At 49.3% G+C, this 17,808-nt stretch overlaps 1 protein-coding gene across 1 annotated transcript in view; it reads right to left on the bottom strand.

The window, feature by feature from the left end:
* Positions 1 to 17,281: 17,281 nt before the first annotated feature.
* LOC137310886 (DNA replication licensing factor mcm7-A-like) overlaps positions 17,282 to 17,808 on the bottom strand; it is a 5,522-nt gene continuing 4,995 nt past the window's right edge. The window contains exon 2 of the mRNA XM_067978436.1: positions 17,282 to 17,808. This exon is cut by the window's right edge and continues 1,768 nt beyond it. The gene's annotated coding sequence lies outside the window, so the exon portion shown is untranslated.

Here is a 17,808-nt window from a genome sequence, read left to right as displayed (position 1 = left end):
CTTTGGGAACATCCTTACTGCATCCACCCGATCAAGACCCTTCACAATCTTATATGTTTCAATAAGATCGCCCCTCATTCTTCTGAACTCCAATGAGTAGAGTCCCAATCTACTCAACCTCTCCTCATATGTCCGCCCCCTCATCCCCGGGATTAACCGAGTGAACCTTCTTTGTACTGCCTCGAGAGCAAGTATGTCTTTTCTTAAGTATGGAGACCAAAACTGTATGCAGTATTCCAGGTGCGGTCTCACCAATACCTTATATAACTGCAGCAATACCTCCTTGTTTTTATATTCTATCCCCCGAGCAATAAAAGCCAACATTCCGTTGGCTTTCTTGATCACCTGCTGCACCTGCATACCAACTTTTGATTTTCTTGCACTAGGACCCCCAGATCCCTTTGTACTGCAGTACTTTCCAGTCTCTCGCCATTAAGAAAATAACTTGCTCTCTGATTTTTCCTGCCAAAGTGCATAACCTCACATTTTCCAATATTATATTGCATCTGCCAAATCTCCGCCCACTCACCCAGCCTGTCTATATCCCCTTGCAGGTTTTTTATGTCCTCCTCACTCTCTACTTTCCCTCCCATCTTTGTATCATCTGCAAATTTTGATATGTTGCACTCGGTCCCCTCCTCCAAATCGTTAATATAGATTGTAAAGAGTTGGGGACCCAGCACCGACCCCTGTGGAACACCACTGGTTACTGGTTGCCAGTCCGAAAATGAACCATTTATCCCAACTCTCTGCTTCCTGTTCGATAACCAATCCTCCACCCATGCCAGAATATTACCCCCAATCCCGTGATTTTTTATCTTAAGTAATAATCTTTTATGTGGCACCTTGTCGAATGGCTTCTGGAAGTCTAAATACACTATGTCCACTGGTTCCCCTTTATCCACCCTATACGTTATATCCTCGAAGAACTCAAGCAAATTTGTCAGACATGACTTCCCCTTCATAAAGCCATGCTGACTTTGTCCTATTAAATTATGCTTATCTAAATGTTCCGTTACTGTCTCCTTAATAATAGACTCCAAAATTTTACCCACCACAGATGTTAAGCTAACTGGCCTATAATTTCCAGCCTTCTGCCTACTACCCTTTTTAAATAACGGTGTTACATTAGCAGTTTTCCAATCTGCCGGGACCTCTCCTGAGTCCAGGGAATTTTGGAAAACTATCACCAAAGCATCCACAATCCCTACTGCCACTTCCCTCAAGACCCTAGGATGGAAGCCATCAGGTCCAGGGGATTTATCCGCCTTGAGTCCCATTATTTTACTGAGTACCATCTCCTGAGTGATTTTAATCGTATTTAGCTCCTCCCCCCCGAGAGTCCCCTGTTTGTCCAGTGTTGGGATATTCTTAGTGTCCTCTACTGTAAAGACTGAAACAAAATATTTGTTCAGCATTTTTGCCATCTCCATGTTTCCCACCATTAATTTCCCGGTCTCATCCTCTAAGGGACCTATGTTTGCCTTAGCCACCCTTTTTCTTTTTATATAACTATAGAAACTCTTGCTATCTGTTTTTATATTTTTTGCTAATTTCTTTTCATAATCTAACTTCCCTTTCTTAATCAATCCTTTAGTTACTTTTTGCTGTCTTTTGAAGAATTCCCAATCTTCTATCCTCCCACTAAGTTTGGCTACCTTATATGTCCTTGTTTTTAGTCGGATACTATCCTTGATTTCTTTACTTAGCCACGGATGGCTGTCATTTCTTTTACACCCTTTTTTCCTCAGTGGAATATATTTATTTTGAAAGTTGTAAAATAACTCCCTAAATGAACACCACTGCTCATGTACCGTCTTACCCTTTAATCTATTTTCCCAGTCCACTTTAATCAATTCCGCTCTCATACCATCATAGTCTCCTTTATTCAAGCTCAGTACGCTTGTTTGAGAATCAACCTTCTCACCCTCTAATTGGATATGGAATTCAACCATGTTGTGGTCGCTCGTTCCAAGGACATTGTCTGTTTGTTTGTAGCTCCCTGAGGAGCCGCAAGGGCGGCGAAACCGGTCGGAGTGTTCCAAGAAGGAACGATGGATGGTACTTAAGGCTGGAGGACGAGACACATTCAGTAGTAGCCAAGCAGGAACTCTGGATGGTGCCTAAAGCTAAAGCACAAGGTGAATTCATTTGGACAACAGCAACAGTCTGAGGTGCGGGCCAGAACCAAGAGGCAGACAACCTAACCTTTGCAAGTGACGTTCTATATCTTTCTCGTTCTTTATCTTCCTGGTACTATATCTCTCTGTTTCTATATCTCCCTTGCTCTTTTTCTCTCCTGTTCTATTTCTCTCCGGTTCTATATCTCTCCGGTTCTATATCTCTATGGTGATATATCTCTCTGGTTGCATATCTCTCTGGTTCTTTCTCTCTCTATTTCTCTTTCTCCCAGGTTCAATATCTCCCTGGTTCTATATCTCTGTGGTTCCATATCTCCCCGGTTCTTTATCTCTCTGGTTCTATATCTCTCTGGTTCTATATCTACCTGATTCTATATCTCTCTGGTCCTATATCTCTCTGGTCCTATATCTCTCTGGTTCTTTACCTCTCTGGTTCTATATCTCTCTGGTTCGAAATCTTTCTGGTTCTATATCTCCCTGGCTCTTTATCTCTCTGGTTCTATATCTCTCTGGTTCAATATCTCCCCGGTTCTTTACCTCTCTGGTTCCATATCTCTCTGGTTCCATATCTCTCTGGTTCCATATCTCTCTGGTTCTTTTTCTCTCTGGTTGTATATCTCCCTGGTACTATATCTCTCTGGGTCTATCTCTCTCGATTACTCTTTCTCCCAGGATCAATATCTCCCTGGTTCTATATCTCTGTGGTTCCATATCTCCCCGGTTCTTTATCTCTCAGGTTCTATATCTCTCTGGTTCTATATCTACCTGATTCTATATCTCTCTGGTCCGATATCTCTCTGGTTCTTTAGCTCTCTGGTTCTATATCTCTCTGGTTCGAAATTTTCCCAGTCCACTTTAATCAATTCCGCTCTCATACCATCATAGTCTCCTTTATTCAAGCTCAGTACGCTTGTTTGAGAATCAACCTTCTCACCCTCTAATTGGATATGGAATTCAACCATGTTGTGGTCGCTCGTTCCAAGGGGATCCTTAACTAGGACATTATTAATTAATCCTGACTCATTACACAGGACCAGGTCCAAGGTTGCCTGCCCCCTTGTAGGATCAGTTACATACTGCTCAAGAAATCCATCCCTGATGCACTCAATGAACTCGTCCTCAAGGCTGCTCTGCCCAATTTGATTTGTCCAGTTAATATGATAATTAAAATCCCCCATAATTATGGCTGTTCCCTTATTACATGCCCCGACTATCTCCTGATTAATACTTCTTCCAGCAGAGTTGCAACTATTAGGAGGCCTATATACTACGCCCACTAATGTTTTTTTTCCCTTATTATTCCTTATCTCCACCCAAACTGTTTCATTATCTTGATGCTTTGTCCCAATATCATTTCTCTGTATTACAGTGATTCCTTCCTTTATTAACATAGCCACCCCACCTCCCCTTCCTTCCTGCCTGTCCTTCCTGATTGTTAAATACCCTGGCATATTTAATTCCCAGTCGTTGTCACCCTGCAGCCATGTTTCTGTAATGGCCACAAGATCATACCCATACGTAGTTATTTGTGCCGTTAACTCGTCCATAGAAGTTTACAACATGGAAACAGGCCCTTCGGCCCAACATGTCCATGTCGCCCAGTTTATACCACTAAGCTAGTCCAAATTGCCTGCAATTGGCCCATATCCCTCTATACCCATCTTACCCATGTAACTGTCCAAATGCTTTTTAAAAGACAAAATTGTACCCGCCTCTACTACTGACTCTGGCAGCTCGTTCCAGACACTCACCACCCTTTGAGTGAAAAAATTGCCCCTCTGGACCCTTTTGTATCTCTCCCCTCTCACCTTAAATCTATGCCCCCTCGTTATAGACTCCCCTAATTTTGGGGAAAGATTTTGACTATCGACCTTATCTATGCCCCTCATTATTTTATAGACTTCTATAAGATCACCCCTAAACCTCCTACTCTCCAGGGAAAAAAGTCTCAGTCTATCCAACCTCTCCCTATAAGTCAAACCATCAAGTCCCGGTAGCATCCTAGTAAATCTTTTCTGCACTCTTTCTAGTTTAATAATATCCTTTCTATAGTAGGGTGACCAGAACTGTACACAGTATTCCAAGTGTGGCCTTACTAATGTCTTGTACAACTTCAACAAGACATCCCAACTCCTGTATTCAATGTTCTGACCAATGAAACCAAGCATGCTGAATGCCTTCTTCACCACCCTATCCACCTGTGACTCTACTTTCAAGGAGCTATGAACCTGTACTTCTAGATCTCTTTGTTCTATAACTCTCCCCAACGCCCTACCATTAACAGAGTAGGTCCTGGCCCTATAGAACTAGAGAAATATGGAAACACAGAGAAATAGAACCAGAGAGATATAGAACCAGAGAGATAAAGAACGAGAGAGATAAAGAACGATAGAGATATAGAACTATAGAGATTTAGAAACAGAGAGATAAAGAACCAGAGACATAGAGAACCAGAGGGATATAGTACCAGAGAGATATCGAACCAGTGAGATATAGAACCAGAGAGATATAGAACGAGAGAGTTATAGGACCAGAGAGATATAGAACCAGAGAGATATAGAACCAGAGTGATGAAGAACCAGAGAGAAAAAGAACGAGAGAGATAAAGAACTAGGGAGATATAGAATCAGAGAGATACAGAACGAGAGAGATATCGAACCAGAGAGATATCGAACCAGAGATATATAGAACCAGAGAGATATAGAACGAGAGAGATATAGAACCAGAGAGATACAGAACGAGAGAGATACCGAACCAGAGAGATATAGAACCAGAGAGAAATAGAACGAGAGAGATATAGAACCAGAGAGATAAAGAACCAGAGAGATATAGAACGAGAGAGTTATAGGACCAAAGAGATATAGAACTAGAGAGATATCGAACCAGAGAGATAAAGAACCAGAGAGATATAGAACGAGAGAGATAAAGAACCAGAGAGATAAAGAACCAGAAAGTTATAGGACCAGAGAGATATAGAACGAGAGAGATAAAGAACCAGAGAGATAAAGAACCAGGGAGGTATAGAAACAGAGAGATATAGACCATAGAGATAGAGAACTGGAGAGATATGGAACCATAGATATATAGATCCATAGAGATAGAGACCCAGGTAGATATAGAATCAGAGAGATAAAGAACCAGAGAGATATAGAACCAGAGAGATATAGAACCAGAGAGATATAGAACCAGAGAGATAAAGAACCAGAGAGATATAGAACCAGAGAGATAAAGAACCAGAGAGATATAGAACCAGAGAGATAAAGAACCAGAGAGATATAGAACCAGAGAGATAAAGAACCAGAGAGATATCGAACCTGAGAGATATAGAACCAGAGAGATATGGAACCGGAGAGATATAGAACCAGAGAGATATAGAACCAGAGAGATATAGAACCTGAGAGATATCGAACCAGAGATATATGGAACCGGAGAGAAAAAGAACCAGAGAGATATAGAACCAGAGAGATATAGAACCAGAGAGATATAGAACCAGAGAGATATAGAACCAGAGAGATATGGAACCGGAGAGATATAGAACCAGAGAGATATAGAACTAGAGAGATATAGAACCAGAGAAATATAGAACCAGGGAGATATCGAACCAGAGAGATATCGAACGAGAGAGCTATAGAACCAGAAAGATATAGAACCAGGGAGAAAAAGAACCAGAAAGATATAGAACCAGGGAGATATAGAAACAGATAGATATAGACCAAAGAGATAAAGAACTAGAGAGATATAGAACCAGGGAGATATGGAACCAGAGAGATATAGGACGAGGGAGATAAAGAACCAGAGAGATAAAGAACCAGAGATATAGAGCCGGAGAGATATGGAACCAGAGAGATATCGAACCAGAGAGATATAGAACCAGAGATATAGAGCCAGAGAGATATGGAACCAGAGAGATATCGAACCAGAGAGATGAAGAACCACAGAGATATAGAACCAGAGAGATGTATAACCGGATAGATATAGAACCAGAGAGAAAAAGAACCAGAGAGATAAAGAACCAGAGAGATAAAGAACCATAGATATATTGAACCAGAGTGAAGTAGAACTATAAGAGAATAAGAACTATAGACATATGGAACTATAAATTAGTGACAAATAGCCAGAGAGAAAGCACCAGTCCTCGAGGTATCGAACCATTGAGACGAAACAACAAGAGAGATAAAGGGTGGAAATTGTGGAGGTTCTGGCCACAATCTTCCAATCCTCCTTCGCTACGGGGACAGTGCTGGGGGACAGGAGGATTGAAAATTATGGAATCATCGAAATTTACTGCAGAGAAGTGTTTGCCAGCCGCAAAAGAGCTATCCAGACTGATCTCACTTTCCAGCACTTGGTCCGTAGCCCTGTGGGTTACAGCACTTCAAATGCACATCCAGGTACTTTTTAAATGAGTTGAGGGTTTCTGCCTCTCCCACCCTCTCAGGCAGTGAGTTCCAGACCCCCACCACCCTCTGGGGGAAAAAATTTCTCCTCAGCTCCCCTCGAATCCTTCTATCAATTATCTTAAATCTATGTCCCCTGATAATCGACCTCTCTGCTAAGGGAAACAGGTCTTCCCTATCCACACTATCTCAGCCCCTCATAATTTTATACACCTCGTGGTGTGTGACTTGGAGGGGAACGTGCAGGTGGTGTTGTTCCCATGTGCCTGCTGCCCTTGTCCTTTTGGTGGTTGAGGGTTTGGGAGGTGCTGTCGAAGAAGCCTTGGCGAGTTGCTGCAGTGCATCCTGTGGATGGTACACGCTGCAGCCACAGTGCGCCGGTGGTGAAGGGAGTGAATGTTTAGGGTGGTGGATGGGGTGCCAATCAAGCGGGCTGCTTTGTCCTGGATGGTGTCGAGCTTCTTGAGTTGTTGGAGCTGCACTCATCCAGGCAAGTGGAGAGTATTCCATCACACTCCTGACTTGCCACTTAAGGGTGAAGTTACACTGTCATTTTCAGGTTAACGTGCAGTGGTTTTATGTTCACATCTCTGCAAAAGTGGCAATAAGGAGACTCAGGAGTTACAAAGTGTACTGACACCCTGAGGAGCAAGGCCAAGCTCGGACTGCTTCATTATCTGAGGGGTTGCGAATGGAACTGAACACTGTGCAACCATCAGCGAACATCCCCATTTCTGACCTTATGATGGAGGGAAGGTCATTGATGAAGCAGCTGAAGATGGTTGGGCCGAGGACACTGCCCTGAGGAACTCCTGCAGCAATGCTGAGGCCAAAGCTGAGATGATTGGCCTCCAACAACCACTACCATCTTCCTTTGTGCAAGGTATGACTCCAGCCACTGGAGAGTTTTCCCCCTGATTCCCATGGACTTCAATTTTAATAGGGCTCCTTGGTGCCACACTCGGTCGAATGCTGCCTTGATGTCAAGGGCAGTCACTCTCACTTCACCTCTGGAATTCAGCTCTTTTGTCCATGTTTGGACCAAGGCTGTAATGAGGTCAGGAGCCGAGTGGTCCTGGCGGAACCCAAACTGAACATCGGTGAGCAGGTTATTGGTGAGTAAGTGCCGCTTGATAGCACTGTCGACGACACCTTCCATCACTTTGCTGATGATTGAGAGTAAACTGATCGGCGGTAATTGGCCGGATTGGATTTGTCCTGCTTTTTGTGGACATGACATACCTGGGCAATTTTCCACATTGTCGGGTAGATGCCAGTGTTGTAGCTGTACTGGAACAGCTTGGCTAGAGGCGCAGCTAGTTCTGGAGCACAAGTCTTCAGCTCCACAGCTGGGATATTGTCGGGGCCCATAGCCTTTGTTGTATCCACTGCACTCTGCCGTTTCTTGATTTCACGTGGAGTGAATCGAATTGGCTGAAGACTGGCTTCTGTGATGGTGGGGATATCGGGAGGAGGCCGAGATGGATCATCCACTCGGCACTTCTGGCTGAAGATGGTTGCAAACGCTTCAGCCTTGTTTTTTGCACTCACCTGCTGGACTCTGCCATCATTGAGGATGGGGATGTTTGCAGAGCCTCCTCCTCCCGTTAGTTGTTTAATTGTCCACCACCATTCACGACTGGATGTGGCAGGACTGCAGAGCTTTGATCTGATCCGTTGGTTGTGGAATTGCTTAGCTCTGTCTATAGCATGTTGCTTCCGCTGTTTAGCATGCATGTAGTCCTGAGTTGTAGCTTCACCAGGTTGGCACCTCATTTTTATGTACGCCTGGTGCTGCTCCTGGCATGCTCTTCTACACTCCTCATTGAACCAGGGTTGATCCCCTGGCTTGTTGGTAATGGTAGAGTGAGGAATATGCCGGGCCATGGGGTTACAGATTGTGCTGGAATACAATTCTGCTGCTGCTGATGGCCCACAGCGCCTCATGGATGCCCAGTTTTGAGCTGCTAGATCTGTTCTGAATCTATCCCATTTAGCACGGTGATAGTGCCACACAACACGTTGGATGGTGTCCTCAGTGTGAAGATGGGACTTATCTCCATGAGGACCGTGCAGTGGTCACTCCTACCAACACTGTCATGGACAGATGCATCTGCGACAGGTAGATTGGTGAGGACGAGGTCAAGTTGCTTTTTCCCTCGTGTTGGTTCGCTCACCACCTGCCGCAGGCCCAGTCTGGCAGCTATGTCCTTCAGAACTCAGCCAGCTCGGTCAGTAGTGGTGCTACCGAGCCACTCTTGGTGATGGACATTGAAGTCCCCCACCCAGAGTAATTTGCCTGCAAATTTTCTCCTCTATCTCCTTCCCACTATTTGGTGGTCTGTATTCAAATCCGAAACTAGGCTCCTGAATCTAAATAAAGGAAATTACGAAAGTATGAGGTGTGAGTTGGCTATGATAGATTGGGGAACTTCACTAAAAGGGATGACGGTGGATAGGCAATGGATAACATTTAAAGAATGTGTGCGGGAATTACAACAATTATTCATTCCTGTCTGGAGCAAAAATAAAACAGGAAAGGTGGCTCAACCGTGGCTTACAAAAGAAATTAGGGATAGTTTTAGATCCAAAGAGGAGACATATAAAATTGTCAGAAAAAGCGACAAGCCTGAGGATTGGGAGCAGTTTAGAATTCAGCAAAGGAGGACAAAGAGATTGATTAAGAGGGGGGAAAGAGTATGAGAGTAAACTAGCAGGGAACATAAAAACTGACTGTAAAAGCTTCTATAAATATGTCAAGAGAAAAAGATTAGTGAAGACAAATGTAGGTCCCTTACAGTCAGAAATGAGGGAAATTATAATGGGGAACAAAGAAATGGCAGAACAATTAAACACATACTTTGGTTCTGTCTTCACAAAGGAGGACACAAATAACCTGCCAGAAATGTTAGGGAACCGAGGGTCTCGTGAGAGGGAGGAACTGAAGGAAACCAGTATTAGTAAAAAAAGTGCTAGGGAAATTAATGGGGCTAAAGGCTGACAAATCCCCAGGGCCTGATAATCTACATCCCAGAGTACTAAAGGAAGTGGCCCTGGAAATAGTGGATGCATTGGTGATCATCTTCCAAAATTCTACAGACTCTGGAACAGTTCCTACAGATTGGAGGGTGGCAAATGTAACCCCAATATTTAAAAAATGAGGGATAGAAAGAACAGGGAATTACAGACCAGTTAGCCTAACATCAGTAGCGGGGAAAATGCTAGAGTCTATTATAAAAGATATGATAACAGAACACTTGGAGGGCATTAACGGGATTGGACAAAGTCAGCATGGGTTTATGAAAGGGAAATCAAGCTTAACAAATCTATTGGAGTAGAATAGATAGGGGAGAACCAGTGGATGGGGTGTATTTGGATTTTCAGAAGGCTTTTGATAAGGTCCCACACAAGAGGTTAGTGTCCAAAATTAAAGCACATGGGATTGGGGGTAATATACTGGCATGGACTGAGAATTGGTTGATAGACAGGAAACAGAGAGTAGGAATAAACGGTGGCAGGCAGTGACTAGTGGGGTACCGCAGGGATCAGTGCTTGGGCCCCAGCTATTCACAATATATATCAATGATTTGGATGAGGGAACTGAATGTAACATTTCCAAGTTTGCAGACAACACAAAGCTGGGGTGGAATGTGAGCTGTGAGGAGGATGCAAAGAGGCTCCAATGTGATTTAGACAAGTTGGGTGAGTGGGCAAGAACATGGCAGATGCAGTATAACGTGGATAAATGTGAGGTTATCCACTTTGGTTGTAAAAACAGAAAGGCAGATTATTATCTGAATGGTGATAGATTGGGAAAAGGGGAGGTGCAACGAGACCTGGGTGTCCTTGTACACCAGTCACTGAAAGCGAGCATTCAGGTGCAGCAAGCAGTTCGGAAGGCGAATGGTATGTTGGCCTTCATTCCAAGAGGATTTGAGTACAGGAACAGGGATGTCTTACTGCAGTTATACAGGGCCTTGGTGAGACCACATCTGGAGTATTGTGTGCAGTTTTGGTCTCCTAATCTGAGGAAGGATGTCCTTGGCATGGAGGGAGTGCAACGAAGGTTTACCAGACTGATTCCTGGGATGGCAGGACTGACGTATGAGGAGAGATTGGGTCGTCTAGGCCTATATTCACTCGAGTTTAGAAGAATGAGAGGTGATCTCATCGAAACATATAAAATTCTAACAGGACTAGACAGACTGGATGCAGGGAGGATGTTCCCGATGGCTGGGGAGTCCAGAACCAGGGGTCACAGTCTCAGGATACGGGGAATGCCATTTAGAACCGAGATGAGGAGAAATTTCTTCACTCAGAGGGTGGTGAACCTGTGGAATTCTCTACCACAGAAGGCAGTGGAGGCCAAGTCATTAGATATATTCAAGAAGGAGATCGATATATTTCTTAATGCAAAAGGGATCAAGGGATATGGAGCAAAAGCGGGAACAGGGTACTGAGTTAGACGATCAGTCATGATCATTTTGAATGGCGGAGCAGGCCCGAAGGGCCGAATGGCCTCCTCTTGCTCCTGTTTTCTATATTATACACCCAGTAGTGTAATCACTCCTCTATTGTTCCCTAATTCAAACCAAATAGATTCTGCCTTTGACCCTCAACTACATCATCCCTTCCCAGTGCGAGAATAGTTTCTTCGATCAATACTGCCCCCCCCGACCCCCACCCTCTCTCTCCTGAATACCTCGTAACCAGGAATATTAATTACCCAATCCTCCCCTTCTTTGAAGCAGGTTTCTATTATTGCCACTATATCAGTCCCATGTGACGACATGTACCTGATGCTCACCAACCTTATTTACCCCACTAACTGCACGTACGCACATGTGCACCCCTTTCTCATATAGGACCAGAGAGATAGACGACCAGAGACGAAGAACCCCCCTCCCCCTCGCTCGCAGGTGTGAGGGGAGCTCAGAGGAGGGAACAAGTGTTTGGTCATGCTGCTCCGGCCACCATGGGGTGGAGCAGGCTTGATGGACCAGCTGGCTTTTCCTGCCCATCAATTTTGTATGTGCGAAGGAAGTTTAAAGGGACAGACAGATTAAATGTGTGGGAAAAACGGTGGCAGATGGATTTCATTGTAGGGAAGTGTGAGGATCCAAGACAGATAAATTGGAATATTGAGTTAACGGTGAGAGACGAGGAGCTGTGGAGGAGAAAAGAGATTTGAGTGCCCAGGTACACGCGCCACTAAATGCTGGTGCCCAGGTACACGCGCCACTAAAAGCCGGTGCCCAGGTACACGCGCCACTAAAAGCCGGTGCCCAGGTACACGCATCACTAAAAGCCGGTGCCCAGGTACACGCACCACTAAAAGCCGGTGCCCAGGTACACGCACCACTAAAAGCCGGTGCCCAGGTACACGCACCACTAAAAGCCGGTGCCCAGGTACACGCACCACGAAAAGCCGGTGCCCAGGTACACGCACCACTAAAAGCCGGTGCCCAGGTACACGCACCACTAAAAGCCGGTGCCCAGGTACACGCACCACTAAAAGCCGGTGCCCAGGTACACGCACCACTAAAAGCCGGTGCCCAGGTACACGCACCACTAAAAGCCGGTGCCCAGGTACACGCACCACTAAAAGCCGGTGCCCAGGCCCACGCACCACTAAAAGCCGGTGCCCAGGGACACGCACCACTAAAAGCCGGTGCCCAGGTACACGCACCACTAAAAGCCGGTGCCCAGGTACACGTACCACTAAAAGCCGGTGCCCAGGTACACGCACCACTAAAAGCCGGTGCCCAGGTACACGCATCACTAAAAGCCGGTGCCCAGGTACACGCATCACTAAAAGCCAGTGCCCAGGTACACGCGTCACTAAAATCCGTTGCCCAGGTACACGCGTCACTAAAAGCCAGTGCCCAGGTACACGCATCACTAAAAGCCAGTGCCCAGGTACACGCATCACTAAAAGCCGGTGCCCAGGTACACGCACCACTAAAAGCCGGTGCCCAGGTACACCCGCCACTAAAAGCCGGTACCCAGGTACACGCACCACTAAAAGCCGGTGCCCAGGTACACGCATCACTAAAAGCCGGTGCCCAGGTACACGCGCCACTAAAAGCCGGTGCCCAGGTGCACGCGCCACTAAAAGCCGGTGCCCAGGTACACGCGCCACTAAAAGCCGGTGCCCAGGTACACGCGTCACTCAAAGCCGGTGCCCAGGTACACGCACCACTAACAGCCGGTGCCCAGGTACACGCGTCACTAAAAGCCGGTGCCCAGGTACACGCGTCACTAAAAGCCGGTGCCCAGGTACACGCGTCACTAAAAGCCGGTGCCCAGGTACACGCGTCACTAAAAGCCGGTGCCCAGGTACACGCGTCACTAAAAGCCGGTGCCCAGGTACACGCTTCACTAAAAGCCGGTGCCCAGGTACACGCGTCACTAAAAGCCGGTGCCCAGGTACACGCACCACTAAAAGCCGGTGCCCAGGTACACGCACCACTAAAAACCAGTGCGCCCAGGTACACGCATCACTAAAAGCCGGTGCCCAGGTACACGCGTCGCTAAAAGCCGGTGCCCAGGTACACGCATCACTAAATGCTGGTGCCCAGGTACACGCGTCGCTATAAGCCGGTGCCCAGGTACACGCACCACTAAAAGCCGGTGCCCAGGTACACGCAGCACTAAAAGCCGGTGCCCAGGTACACGCGTCACTAAAAGCCGGTGCCCAGGTACACGCACCACTAAAAACCAGTGCGCCCAGGTACACGCATCACTAAAAGCCGGTGCCCAGGTACACGCGCCACTAAAAGCCGGTGCCCAGGTACACGCGCCACTAAAAGCCTGTGCCCAGGTACACGCGCCACTAAAAGCCGGTGCCCAGGTACACGCGCCACTAAAAGCCGGTGCCCAGGTACACGCATCACTAAAAGCCGGTGCCCAGGTACACGCGTCGCTAAAAGCCGGTGCCCAGGTACACGCATCACTAAAAGCAGGTGCCCAGGTACACGCACCACTAAAAGCCGGTGCCCAGGTACACGCGCCACTAAAAGCCGGTGCCCAGGTACACGCATCACTAAAAGCCGGTGCCCAGGTACACGCACCACTAAAAGCCGGTGACCAGGTACACGCGCCACTAAAAGCCGGTGCCCAGGTACACGCACCACTAAAAGCCGGTGCCCAGGTACACGCACCACTAAAAGCCGGTGCCCAGGTACACGCGCCACTAAAAGCCGGTGCCCAGGTACACGCGTCACTAAAAGCCGGTGCCCAGGTACACGCACCACTAAAAGCCGGTGCCCAGGTACACGCACCACTAAAAGCCGGTGCCCAGGTACACGCATCACTAAAAGCCGGTGCCCAGGTACACGCGCCACTAAAAGCCGGTGCCCAGGTGCACGCGCCACTAAAAGCCGGTGCCCAGGTACACGCGCCACTAAAAGCCGGTGCCCAGGTACACGCGTCACTAAAAGCCGGTGCCCAGGTACACGCGTCACTAAAAGCCGGTGCCCAGGTACACGCACCACTAAAAGTCGGTGCCCAGCTACACGCATCACTAAAAGCCGGTGCCCAGGTACACGCATCACTAAAAGCCAGTGCCCAGGTACACGCATCACTAAAAGCCGGTGCCCAGGCCCACGCGTCACTAAAAGCCGGTGCCCAGGCCCACGCACCACTAAAAGCCGGTGCCCAGGTACACGCACCACTAAAAGCCGGTGCCCAGGTACACGCACCACTAAAAGCCGGTGCCCAGGCCCACGCACCACTAAAAGCCGGTGCCCAGGTACACGCACCACTAAAAGCCGGTGCCCAGGTACACGCACCACTAAAAGCCGGTGCCCAGGTACACGCATCACTAAAAGCCGGTGCCCAGGTACACGCACCACTAAAAGCCGGTGCCCAGGTACACGCACCACTAAAAGCCGGTGCCCAGGTACACGCACCACTAAAAGCCGGTGCCCAGGTACACGCATCACTAAAAGCCGGTGCCCAGGTACACGCATCACTAAAAGCCGGTGCCCAGGTACACGCGTCACTAAAAGCCGGTGCCCAGGTACACGCGTCACTAAAAGCCGGTGCCCAGGTACACGCGTCACTAAAAGCCGGTGCCCAGGTACACGCACCACTAAAAACCAGTGCGCCCAGGTACACGCATCACTAAAAGCCGGTGCCCAGGTACACGCATCACTAAAAGTCGGTGCCCAGGTACACGCGTCGCTAAAAGCCGGTGCCCAGGTACACGCACCACTAAAAGCCGGTGCCCAGGTACACGCATCACTAAAAGCCGGTGCCCAGGTACACGCGTCACTAAAAGCCGGTGCCCAGGTACACGCACCACTAAAAACCAGTGCGCCCAGGTACACGCATCACTAAAAGCCGGTGCCCAGGTACACGCGCCACTAAAAGCCGGTGCCCAGGTACACGCGCCACTAAAAGCCGGTGCCCAGGTACACGCGCCACTAAAAGCCGGTGCCCAGGTACACGCGCCACTAAAAGCCGGTGCCCAGGTACACGCACCACTAAAAACCAGTGCGCCCAGGTACACGCATCACTAAAAGCCAGTGCCCAGGTACACGCGCCACTAAAAGCCGGTGCCCAGGTACACGCGCCACTAAAAGCCGGTGCCCAGGTACACGCTCCACTAAAAGCCGGTGCCCAGGTACACGCACCACTAAAAGCCGGTGCCCAGGTACACGCGCCACTAAAAGCCGGTGCCCAGGTACACGCGTCACTAAAAGCCGGTGCCCAGGTACACGCGCCACTAAAAGCCGGTGCCCAGGTACACGCGCCACTAAAAGCCGGTGCCCAGGTACACGCTCCACTAAAAGCCGGTGCCCAGGTACACGCGCCACTAAAAGCCGGTGCCCAGGTACACGCGCCACTAAAAGCCGGTGCCCAGGTACACGCGCCACTAAAAGCCGGTGCCCAGGTACACGCGTCACTAAAAGCCGGTGCCCAGGTACACGCGTCGCTAAAAGCCGGTGCCCAGGTACACGCGTCGCTAAAAGCCGGTGCCCAGGTACACGCATCACTAAAAGCCGGTGCCCAGGTACACGCACCACTAAAAGCCGGTGCCCAGGTACACGCATCACTAAAAGCCGGTGCCCAGGTACACGCACCACTAAAAGCCGGTGCCCAGGTACACGCACCACTAAAAGCCGGTGCCCAGGTACACGCGTCACTAAAAGCCGGTGCGCAGGTACACGCGTCACTAAAAGCCGGTGCCCAGGTACACGCGCCACTAAAAGCCGGTGCCCAGGTACACGCGCCACTAAAAGCCGGTGCCCAGGTACACGCTCCACTAAAAGCCGGTGCCCAGGTACACGCACCACTAAAAGCCGGTGCCCAGGTACACGCGCCACTAAAAGCCGGTGCCCAGGTACACGCGCCACTAAAAGCCGGTGCCCAGGTACACGCGCCACTAAAAGCCGGTGCCCAGGTACACGCGTCACTAAAAGCCGGTGCCCAGGTACACGCGTCACTAAAAGCCGGTGCCCAGGTACACGCGTCGCTAAAAGCCGGTGCCCAGGTACACGCGTCACTAAAAGCCGGTGCCCAGGTACACGCGTCGCTAAAAGCCGGTGCCCAGGTACACGCATCACTAAAAGCCGGTGCCCAGGTACACGCACCACTAAAAGCCGGTGCCCAGGTACACGCATCACTAAAAGCCGGTGCCCAGGTACACGCACCACTAAAAGCCGGTGCCCAGGTACACGCGTCACTAAAAGCCGGTGCCCAGGTACACGCGTCGCTAAAAGCCGGTGCCCAGGTACACGCGTCGCTAAAAGCCGGTGCCCAGGTACACGAGTCGCTAAAAGCCGGTGCCCAGGTACACGCGTCACTAAAAGCCGGTGCCCAGGTACACGCATCACTAAAAGCCTGTGCCCAGGTACACGCGTCACTAAAAGCCGGTGCCCAGGTACACGCGTCACTAAAAGCCGGTGCCCAGGTACACGCATCACTAAAAGCCGGTGCCCAGGTACACGCATCACTAAAAGCCGGTGCCCAGGTACACGCATCACTAAAAGCCGGTGCCCAGGTACACGCACCACTAAAAGCCGGTGCCCAGGTACACGCACCACTAAAAGCCGGTGCCCAGGTACACGCACCACTAAAAGCCGGTGCCCAGGTACACGCACCACTAAAAGCCGGTGCCCAGATACCAAAAGGCTAATGGAATTGGCCTTTATTTCAAGGGGGCTGGAATCCAATGGGGAAGAAGTTAAGATTCAGTTGTACAGAGCGTTGGTCAGATCGCAGCAGGAGATACTGCGTTCAGCATTTGGCACCTCAGGAATTCACCAGAAAGTAGGCCAGAGTTTAAAGGGTTAAATTACGAGGTTGCGTCATCTTAACTTGTATTGCCTTGTGTTTCGATGGTTGAGGGGTCATTTAAAATGATAAAAGGATTTAATAGGGGAGATACAGAGAACCGATTTCCTCTTGTGGGAGAATCTAGAATGGGCGGGGGCGGAGGAGGGGCCGGGGGGGGGCGACAATGTTAAAATTAGAGCTCGGCCTTTCAGGAATGAAATCAGGAAGCACTTTCTCCACAAACGGGAGTGGAAATCTGGAACTCTCTCCATCAAAAGGCTGTGGATGCTGGGGGTCAATTGAAATTTCCATTACTGAGTTCAGATACTGATCAGCCATGATCGAACCGAATGGCAGAACGGGCTCAAGGGGCAGAATGGCCTCCTCCTGTCCCTGTGAGTTAGGTGTATCACTGTTCAGGAGGTTGTGCCAGTGAAAGAATAAAAGTCAGACAAAGGAGATGGTACAAATAGATTTTATTAACGAATTCCGAGCAGGGACTCAGCTCCTGCATTTAACGTGAATATAGAAGACCACAGCACTACTACAGGACAATTTAAAACAACACTGCAGCTGGCCAGAGAGCGCGCGCTGGTCACCGGGGGCCAGAGAGCGCGCGCTGGTCACCAGGGGCCAGAGAGCGCGCGCTGGTCACCAGGGGCCAGAGAGCGCGCGCTGGTCACCAGGGGCCAGAGAGAGCGCGCTGGTCACCAGGGGCCAGAGAGAGCGCGCTGGTCACCAGGGGCCAGAGAGCGCGCGCTGGTCACCAGGGGCCAGAGAGAGCGCGCTGGTCACCAGGGGCCAGAGAGAGCGCGCTGGTCACCAGGGGCCAGAGAGAGCGCGCTGGTCACCAGGGGCCAGAGAGAGCGCGCTGGTCACCAGGGGCCAGAGAGAGCGCGCTGGTCACCAGGGGCCAGAGAGAGCGCGGGCCCGCTGGTCACCGAGGGCCAGAGAGAGAGCGCGGGCCCCCTGGTCACCGAGGGCCA

The sequence above is a fragment of the Heptranchias perlo genome, unplaced genomic scaffold (assembly GCF_035084215.1).
Source record: "Heptranchias perlo isolate sHepPer1 unplaced genomic scaffold, sHepPer1.hap1 HAP1_SCAFFOLD_287, whole genome shotgun sequence".
NCBI classification, from domain to species: domain Eukaryota; kingdom Metazoa; phylum Chordata; class Chondrichthyes; order Hexanchiformes; family Hexanchidae; genus Heptranchias; species Heptranchias perlo.
The sequence above is the reverse complement of the archived record's forward strand: the minus strand, read 5'-3'. Positions and strand labels throughout refer to the sequence as shown.